This window comes from Dioscorea cayenensis, chromosome 1 (genome assembly GCF_009730915.1).
Source record: "Dioscorea cayenensis subsp. rotundata cultivar TDr96_F1 chromosome 1, TDr96_F1_v2_PseudoChromosome.rev07_lg8_w22 25.fasta, whole genome shotgun sequence".
NCBI lineage: Eukaryota > Viridiplantae > Streptophyta > Magnoliopsida > Dioscoreales > Dioscoreaceae > Dioscorea > Dioscorea cayenensis.
Window position 1 is genome coordinate 28,282,031 of NC_052471.1, and position 10,098 is coordinate 28,292,128.

The window sequence follows — 10,098 nt, forward strand, 5'->3', positions numbered from 1 at the left end:
TTTATATTAATGATTTTTAATCACTCTCTCAATATATATATTAACATGTTATAGATAATATCATGATATAAATGTTTTGAAGAAGTAATTAAACAGAGATGAATTATGGTTTATTTGATATATTTTTGTGGTTGAGTTTTATGAGTTTTAATGTACTACCATGTATGGAATAGCTAGATCGTAGTGAGTTTATTTCTCATATTAGAGTTTATACAAAAGTTTAAAAGTTCAACTATTTTTCAAAATATGGTTGATTATTTAGTGGGTGTATGAACAGTGGTGACTCGTCCACCTTATAAAAAGAATTTTAATGTACTCAATTTTATATTTTAAGAAATATATTTCTTTAGTTTCAATACAATAAAATTTAGGTTATTAAATTTTGTGTGATAGAATTGTTAATTATGCTTATCTAACTTAGTGTTATTAATTAGTTTGTTTGATTTGTTTGCGATATACGGCTGGTTAAAATAAATTAGCACATATATTTAAAGGAGGGTACTAAAATATCTAATAGTCTCACATTTATTAATTTGAAATATAAAAATTTAAGTATATAAATATGTGTTTCTTATTCTATCGATTTAAGTTTATTGGGTTGTATGGAACCCAATAAGTCAATATGTTTGGTTTATAATTAATCTATATGAAATACTCATACTTCTCAACCAGAACTCAACCAATATGTGCAAGTAATGGATAGGTTTGTACGAAAATTTATTTAATTTAAATACGCATTTTTTTTAGAACACTTCATTTAAAATTATTATTTTAAATATATTACTTTATTATAATACTTATTATTAAATTAATATGAGAAAAATAATAGAACTGTTTAATTACAATAAATGAGGTATTTACATGTATAACCCTTGTAAAATAATAAAATTACATATATATACTCTCATTATTTTGCTATATGTTTAGTCTGAAAACAAAGATTGGCATTATATGACAAGCCAAGTGGTGACATGGCATGAGGATGATGATGTGGCTAGAAATGACTCATCAAAAGAAAAGCTGAGGTGACTAGGATGATGATGTGACAAAGGATGAGGTCATGACATGTGATGAAGATCTAGGTGGAGATTTTATGAAGATCAAAGTTGAAGACTTTATTTAGTAGATATTCCTCTCAATACAATCATGTGATGATAAACTATTTTTGGTAAGTGCATCAAAACTATAGGATCTCTTCAAAAAAGGTAAGTTTTATTTTAGGTATGATTATCTATTCTTAGTAAGATCCGGGATGATTATTCATATCTTTGATAGAGCTCCTTTTTAGAAAGATCTATTTGAAGAGAGAGGAATATTCTATTATTTGCAAGAGTTCAAGATCATGAAGATTATATTAGAAGACACAAGTTAAACTTGGTATGAAGCTTTAGAAGACACAAGGTTTAGTTTGGTGTGAAGCTATTTGAAGGCACAAACTAAATAAGGTAAAGACATGCCAAGGAGATTATCAAGACCATATTTAGCAACTCAATTTCAAGGAAGATCAAAGAGCTATCTATGGGCGGAACTATTCATGGAGACTAGTCATATGAGGAGATTGATTGAAGATTGCATAAGATATGATTAGAGATTTGGAGATCCAAGCATGGATGATTGAAGATCATGCTTGAAGATATTGAAGACTAAACTTGGATGAAGATGAGATCAAGTTTAGTAACAATATTTCCATGAGTCAAACGAAGACCTTTTGGGAAGACCAAACTTGGGTCAAGTTTGGAAAGAAGATCGAGAGATCTTCAGTGGCTATCTTTGGTGAGATGGTCGCGTGTGCCTTGGTGGGCGCGTCCCTCGGGAGAGGGAGACCTGCTGAAGTGATGTGAGGAAGGAAGCAGCTGCAGGTAGGAGGAGCTCGGGTCGAGTCAACTGCTACGAGGTGACTGAAGGAATCGGGAGGTTGAAGGTCGCAGATTTGGGTGCATCTGGCTAGAACTCAGTCATGTTCAGTAAGGTGGGCCATATTGTAACTGGGTGTTGCAATTTGTAACTTTGGAAGGTGTCCAAGTTAGGAAGCCGCGGAGAATTCTAAAAGAGGTAACTTTGTGGACGTCGGTGCGTCTATATAAGAGATCCTGCTTGAAGATTTAGGATGAGCCAAACAGTGAGAGACTCTTCGGTGAGAGTTGAGAGTGTGGCCGTCGGGCAATCTTGAGAGGATAATCTTTGTATTGAGAGAGTGAGTAAGTGTTGTACTCCTTGTTCCTATACCTCTTTTAGTGGATTGTTTCTCCGGGCTTTGCCCCTTAGATGTAGGCAAAGTTGTGCCGAACTGGGTTACCAATTTGCTTGTCTCCTTTATCTTGCTTTGATTGTGTGTGAGTGTTTGATTTTTGAGTGAGTTTTTGAGTGAACTTAGCACATCACACTCCCACTGGAACCATCACTATACATTGTCATTTATGAACCAACAAGGAATTAAACAAACTCCATGCACTCAGCTCTTGATTTCAAATTTATGTATATTTGTTCTTCACCCATCTTGCGTAACGTTAAAAATATAATAATTATACGCCTAGGATTATGTAAAATATAATTTCATTTTAAAATAAATTTAAAAAAATAAATACAAGCAAAATTCATTTTAAAATTTAAACATTTGACATCTATAATAATATATAATTTTGGAGGTTTATATGTAATAGTAGTCGGTAGCGGAATTAGAACAAAAATTAAGAGGGTGCTAAATTTAAATTTTAAAAATTTATAAATATTAAACAATTTTATTAATTTTGAAATCAATATTTCAACAATATAAAATATACATGATCCAAAATTTTTTTATTTACACGTAAAAACCTATCACATTTACATAATTAACAAATAACTTAAAAACACTAAATTAACAAATAATAAAATTAAAAAAATAATTTAACGCAAATTCAAAATATAATTCAATTATTAAATACAATAATTGTTCAACAAATAATCTAATGAATAATAAAAATTTTATAACAATTAATCATAATAAATATCTAACAGTTTTTCAAAACGATTTTCTCAAAAAAATAATCAAACAATATTTGACAAATAATCACACAAAAATTAAACAAATTAAGTTAGATATAAAACAAATAAGATAAATCTTAATGGAAAGTAAAATATAAAAGTCAGAAAATATTGCACAAAGAGAGAAAACTCACTAATCAACGCAACCTATAATAATTTTTTTTAAGAGATTTTAATGGAGCAATTATATTTTTGTAAGGTTTTATTTTTTTTATTTTTATTTATATTAATTTTTTTACATTAATATCCTAAAAATAGATAATTCTATATTAACATATTCAATAAAAATATATTTAAATATAAAATTTAAAAGCAAAAATATTTAAAGATTCATGATTGGCTAGATATTATCACTAATCGATTTTATTGTTTTCATTTAATTTATCTTAAATAGTATAGGTAGAATTTTAAAATAAATAAATAAAAAATATTACTTTATATATATAAATTATAATTATTAATATATATATATATATATAGGCATTCATTTTCATGGGCAAGGTGAATGCTTCTATTTTGACCACCGAACTATAAAAAATTGTAATTGAGTCACTTAAGTTTTTATTTATTTATTTATTATTATTATTATTATTATTATTATTATTATTATTATTATTTTATTTTATTTTATTTTTTGTCACTAACGCTTATAGTGATAACGGTAGATTAACGTGCTTGTGATGTTATACGTTAATTGTCATAGCAACATTACTCGTGGATAGACCTGACCACGGTTCGGTTCCGGTTCGGTTTCGGTTCAAAACCGTCGGTTCCGGTTCAGTTTCAGTTCAAAACCGGAACCGAACCATAGTCATAAGGTTTCGGTTCTCGGTTCGGTTCCAATACGATTCCGGTTCCGGTTCTGTTCTAAATAATTTAATTCCAATTAATTAAAATATATAAAATATTATATTATATATATTATTTAAAAAAATAAAAATAGAACCGGAACCGGCGGTTCGGTTCCGGTTGTTCCGGTTTTCAACTCATAAGAACCTTAACCGGAACCTTAAAGTTCCGGTTCAAGGTTCCGGTTTGGAACTGAAACTTTTTTTACGGTTCTGGTTCGGTTCCAATAGTGGCGGTTCCGGTTTGGTTCTATGGTTCGACCCGAACCACGGTCAGGTCTAACCGTGGAAGCGACAAGGGAGGAAATTTGTTAATTAATTTCCTAATTCAAATTATGCTCTTGGCAAGGGAAAGGATGCTTCCTGGGCTACTCATGTTCTAGCAAATCAAAGACCTTCTCCTTCCCTTGGATAGCCCTAACCTTGCTCACCTTCCCAAAACTAGTTTCCTTCGTCTTCTTCTAGTGTTTCCTTTTTCCCCTTTATCTTTTCCTTCTTTAAATAATATCAAATTTGTTGAGATATCTAGAATTCCTTGGTGACATGCTTAGAATTTTGACACGACCAGAAATTTTGAGAGCTTAATCTGAAAAAAAAAGAAAGAAATTAGAGGTCTTTGGTGGAAGCGGAGGGCTCAGGTCGAGCCAATTTTTTTTCTAATGTACTATTTGGGTCAACCCAAACTAGTTTTTTGGGAAATTATATTGTGTATTTGGTTCTAGCATTTCATGAACTTTTTTCCCAATAGTTCTCTGAAAGAGCACGAAAGATCTCTCTATGTGCTTATGGATACATCAATCAAACCATATAAAGTCTTATAAAGTCTTGTATGCTTTTTAGTTTCTCTTTATTTTTCATCTTATCGTTCCATAACAAACTTTTAAACATAAGTTTAATATCAGAGAAAATATTCTAAAAACCAATACCAATCAACACATTATTATTAGAAAATGAGAAAAACATGAAGAAACCTTTTCTTCTTCCTCATCTATTGGTTCTTTCTTTTTGTTACTTTTCTCAGCGCCCTTTATATACCTCTTTTTTTTTCTTCATGTTGAACAAAGCAATAAATATGAGAAAATAAAACAAACCAAAATAAGAATTTAGACTCTGACAAAAATATGATTAAAGTAAGAATCAAAATTGAAGACAATTCAATGGGTGGGTAGACGCAGGGTCAAATTCTGCACCCATGTACTATAGTAGTAATGTTTATCCATTGTTTATAGACCCAAGTACTGTTAAAATGAATCCCATGTGGGTTCTCTGTGGGAGGAGTCATATCCCTTCCATCGAGGGTTGTATGGTAGAGAGGACTTAGTAGACGTAGGGGGCTTGTCACCTATTGTAAAAAAAACGATAATTAAACAAGACAAAACATTATCAACCTTCTCTTCCTCTTATTGTTCATACAAAAACATTATAAACTACAATACATTTGCTTCACAGCTCTTCAAATCAACCTCAAGTTTAGATTATTTTGGATCAATTTTAACATGCAAAACAAAAATCATATTCATCAAAGAGGTTCTCCATGGATTAAAGAACTTCTCTATCAAGCAAAAAAATAAAAAATAAAAAAAAATAATACTGAGATAAACTATATTTTTCTTTTCTTTTAAAAGAAAAAACAAAGAGAAAAAAAGGGGCCACCACTGTGGCCATTATTTTTTCTCTTGCTTGGTACCATAGTTTGGAACCACGTTGAGAGCCCAAAGATTAGGGGTTTTCGATTCTAAAAGATTTGAAGAGAAAAAGGGATTACAATTTTTAGAGAGGGAGGGAACTCAAAGAAGGGAGGAAAAAGAGGAGTTTTTGTTAGTAATGTTAATGTATGGCGTGCCATGTTGTTAACCCACAGTTAACACCATAAACATGAATGACAAAAAAGTTTGTTTGAATTAATTCAAATTTAAATCATGTTTATGATAATTTAAAATTAAGCAAATTTAAATAAATGCAGTGGCCCAACATTATCATTTGAATTCTATATTAATCGTAATAGTTATTTTGGATAATAATCTACTTTAAAATTCAAAGGGGAGGTAAAGATAACTATATTCTAGATTCCTAACCTTTCTCAAACAAGAAAAAGAAACATCATTGGTCCTCTGCTTCCCGTGTTTCTTCAACACATAGAAAGGCGATTGCTTGAGTTGTTAGCCCCTGGTCTTTTAATGAAAAAAAGGATTAATATAAACCAACAAGAGCTGTCCCTCGATCTAATGTTCTCATGAATACCCAGACCCCATCTACGGAGAGAATATGATAGATTGGAAGAGCTCTTGGTTTCTTCCGAGTCACGGATCTTAGTCCCTTCGTTTGTCATACCTAATTTGCTATGGTTGGAGTGCGTGATCATGCTTTTTGTTATTATTTAATTATTTAGGCTTACCTAATATACCAAATGTTTTTCTTATTTTTTTATGCTCAGATGCTTAGATGTCTTATACCGTATTAATTTCTAACAAAAAATAAATTTCAAAACTTGGACCAAACCAGTATCACCCATATTGATGGATGACTATCTGAGTGTTTTACTCTTTATATATATATATATATATATATAAATATATATATAATTAGTAAAGGTGAGATATCTAAAAAAAGAAAAAAATAACATTCCAAAAATGGCATTGCATTGTTTTTTTAAATATTATTTTTGAATTAAAAATTTGAAATATTTTTAAAAAAATAATTTGATTTATTGTATATATTCCTTGACGCAATACTCAGTAATAATAATTTATTTTTGAACGTCACACATGAAAATTTACCTAAATTTACAAAAACACACCCTATAAAACTTGAAATTTCACAATGAAAGGCAAGCAAGCACAATAGTTCCGAGACTCAAACAAACTCTCAAAATTTTCCGGGAAAATTTACGATTCAGAGCTATAAAATGTACCCTTTCTCTTTCGTCTTCTTCTCAAACCCTAGTTCTTCTAAATCCTTCAAACCATAAGCACAATCCCCTCTTGGGGATCCACCGTGATGCAATTCCTCCCGATTTCGAGGTCCTGCCGGCAGGCACGGAGCTCTACTCCCCGACGCCCTCGTACAAAAAGGTCTCTTTTTTTTTTTTCCTCTTGGATTTTTTCGATTTTGATGGTTTTTTATTGGTTTATGCTCAAATTTTGGAATTTGGTATGGTTGCTGTTGTTTTCTTTGATGAATTTATGGTTTTGAAAATAACTTCCTCTGAAGTGTTTGGATTTGAATTGTTGTGAGAGGATTTCAAACTTCAAAGATTTGATTTTTATGGTTTTTCATTGATCTTTACAGTATGTTTTCACTGAAGAAAGCAAGTGCATATAGGGAGAGAAATGGTTGCAATGTAAATTCCAGATTAAACAAATTGCATTGTCTCTATTATGTTCCTTGATGAATTCATGGTTTTGACAATGGCTTCTTGGGAAGTGTTTGGTTTCTTAGATGGGCATTGGATTGGATTCCTGTGAGAGGATTTAGACTTCAATGAAGTGATTATTTTCTGGTTTCTGAACATGTTGTATTTAAATAAAAGCTGATGCAATGTGAATCCCTAATTAAAAAAAAATGGCATTGTTTAGGTTATAAGTTTATGAGATTCTGTTGATTTGATTGAAATTGAACTTCAGTGCATGATGATATAAGAAATATCATGTAATTATGGCTTTTGGTTCTCTTGCTTGGTACTAGGGCACACTTGTTGAAAACTTTGATGGTGATACATCCAGAAGTTTTAAATTTGTCTTACTGTGATCTAGGTCCTATTTTGTTTCTAGATGATATTATTTCTGCAAAAATGGCATTTGCCTTTTTGTGTTAGTTCCTTCACAATGTATAACAGTTTATAGTTATTCTTTCAAGCATTTGGTTGACTTGAAATTGATTTGCCAATGTACAACGCCAAAAGGATTAACTTATAGTTGACTAAAGCTGTGTTGTTTGTTTGCCTGAATAATGTTTCTTCTTTATTAATTATGATTTTGCTCAATCTCAGTCGTGTCATCATATTATTCGTTACTACATAACATCCACCAACAAAATATGCAACAAAATAGGATTGCGGATAATCATTTTTCTTTAATTTTACCTATTCATGATATTATTGCTTCATTTGTTACTTTTAATGATATATACAATCCTTTATTGGCCTTCTTTTTTCCAATCTTTGGTGGGAAATTCAGATAATGTTTCTAACCCTGTGTTTGATCGATGTACAGGTTCTCTAGCCGAGTTCTCAAATTGCAGATGTGATTCTTCTAGCATAAGGACTGCTGTTATAAATCAAGGCAATGATAATTCAGTTTCTGAACTTTCAAGAGAAATGTGTGTTTCTGCTCATTCAGAAAGCACTACTTCTGGTAGCAGAAAAGACAATGGAATTGTATGGAAGCCTGTACTGACATCAGCTTTTCAAACTGAATCAGTTATTCCAAATGTTTTAACCAATACCTGTGATAACCGGTATGAACATTATGAAGCTTTTCTCGAGAAAGATGGCCATAGTAGTTATTCATATATCCTATTAATAGTATGTACATGTCATCTTGTTTTTGAAATTTTGAATTGAGAGATGCTCTTTCCAATTTTCCTTGACTGCTTTGCTGAATTTCTTTATTAATGTACTATTCCATGTACATGGCCTTTTGCAGCATTAGATCCAAAACAACACAAGCAACCAAACTATTGCCTTCTAATTGTTTTGATTGTGTCAAAAGTCATAGCGTTTATTCTGTGAATCTGTTTTTACTTTCCGATAAGCATCTTCAGTTTACTTTTCCTCTGTTGTTATATTGTTCACTCTATATTTATAGAAGCACCTCTTAAGCATCAATCCTAATATTAGGGTTGTCAAATGACCAAGCCATTTGTAAGCAACTCGAGCTTGGCTCTAGATTTCAAGTAATCAGGTTGAGCTTGATCAGAGGCCAGCCCACTCAATAGCTCAAAGAAATATAGCATATGGTAAATCATTATAGTATATTCTATAATATACATTATTGATGATACATTCTGCATGAATAGTAAATGCAAAATTTATTGTTTGGTTTCAAGTCAGTGGGTGATAAAAGTCTTGTCTCAAATCTTCTTGTATACCCTCTCTATAAACTTTCTACATGCTCTTTAAGGAATTGTAGATGGTATACAAAAAAAGTTTTTCAGAACTGAATGAGTGGGAGTCTTGTCGCATAAATCCCCATTCTCTTAGATATATGAAAGAGTGCACCTGGGGTAAACTGGATATCATCTATAATCTAGAATCAATTTGATAGAGTTGTATTCTCTTCTGCATTGATGCATCAACCCTTGCATATAAAGCCTGCTGCTTTTGTTATATATTTTCTGCAATAATATGATTTTTCTTGATGAATATCTAGTGATGTTGACATTGATGCTGTGCTATTGCTTCCGTATGACCCTTTTTCTGTTGTGTGAGATATTCATGGTACTTGCATTAATGCAGAGATAGACATCCAGATGTAAATGGAGTTAATACAGGTTCTAATTCTGGGCAATTGGGTTTTATGGCTGATAAATCCATGTCCAAATCCAGCGAAGTCCTGATGAGCTGAGGGCACTCTATTCAGCAAGAACAGTCAGATGGTAACCTTCATTGTTATTCAATTTTATTCAACGGATAATTTCAATTGTGATTCAGAACTCTTGTTGATTATCCTTGATATATTTACAACCGGTAGGTTTTTTTTTTCCTCCAGATATGTTCAATATTACAAGTTCAAGCAGAACCAAGGATGAGTGTGTTGATGAAGGTAGAGGCAAAAAGAAAAAGAAAGCTTAAAGTTCATTTCGACGTGAGTTCATTATCTAGCATGTTTACTCAAAATATATTATTATCTCGCCACATTTCTCTTAAAGTTGACATAATGTTATTCTGCTTACAGGAGTTGAATTTTCCGGAGAAATCAGTCAGAAGAATACGACGAATAAAGATAATGCGGTACCTCGGCCTTGTGGCCCCTGCTGGTTCTCCCTATTCCGTCGCACATGCGAGTTCACCTTGACAAGGTGCAAATAACTTCCTGATATATATATATATATATATATATAGATGCTACCTTTGATTGTTTGTCATAGAGTCGACATTTTTTTAGTTAAGCATCATAATGTCATCCTTAATTGTGCTTGTTAAAAGTGTTAAAAGTTAATCCTTTGTTCTTTGAGTTTGATTAACAATGACATTTTTTTTTCGAATCATTAATAGAATGCATTTGTT

The 10,098-nt window shown here is 31.5% G+C and overlaps 1 long non-coding RNA gene across 1 annotated transcript; it reads left to right on the top strand.

The window, feature by feature from the left end:
* Positions 1-8,083: 8,083 nt before the first annotated feature.
* On the top strand, positions 8,084-10,098 carry LOC120263774. The gene is made up of 4 exons (XR_005537123.1): positions 8,084-8,327; positions 9,328-9,467; positions 9,581-9,676; positions 9,767-10,098. It is a non-coding gene; the product is annotated as an uncharacterized LOC120263774 (long non-coding RNA).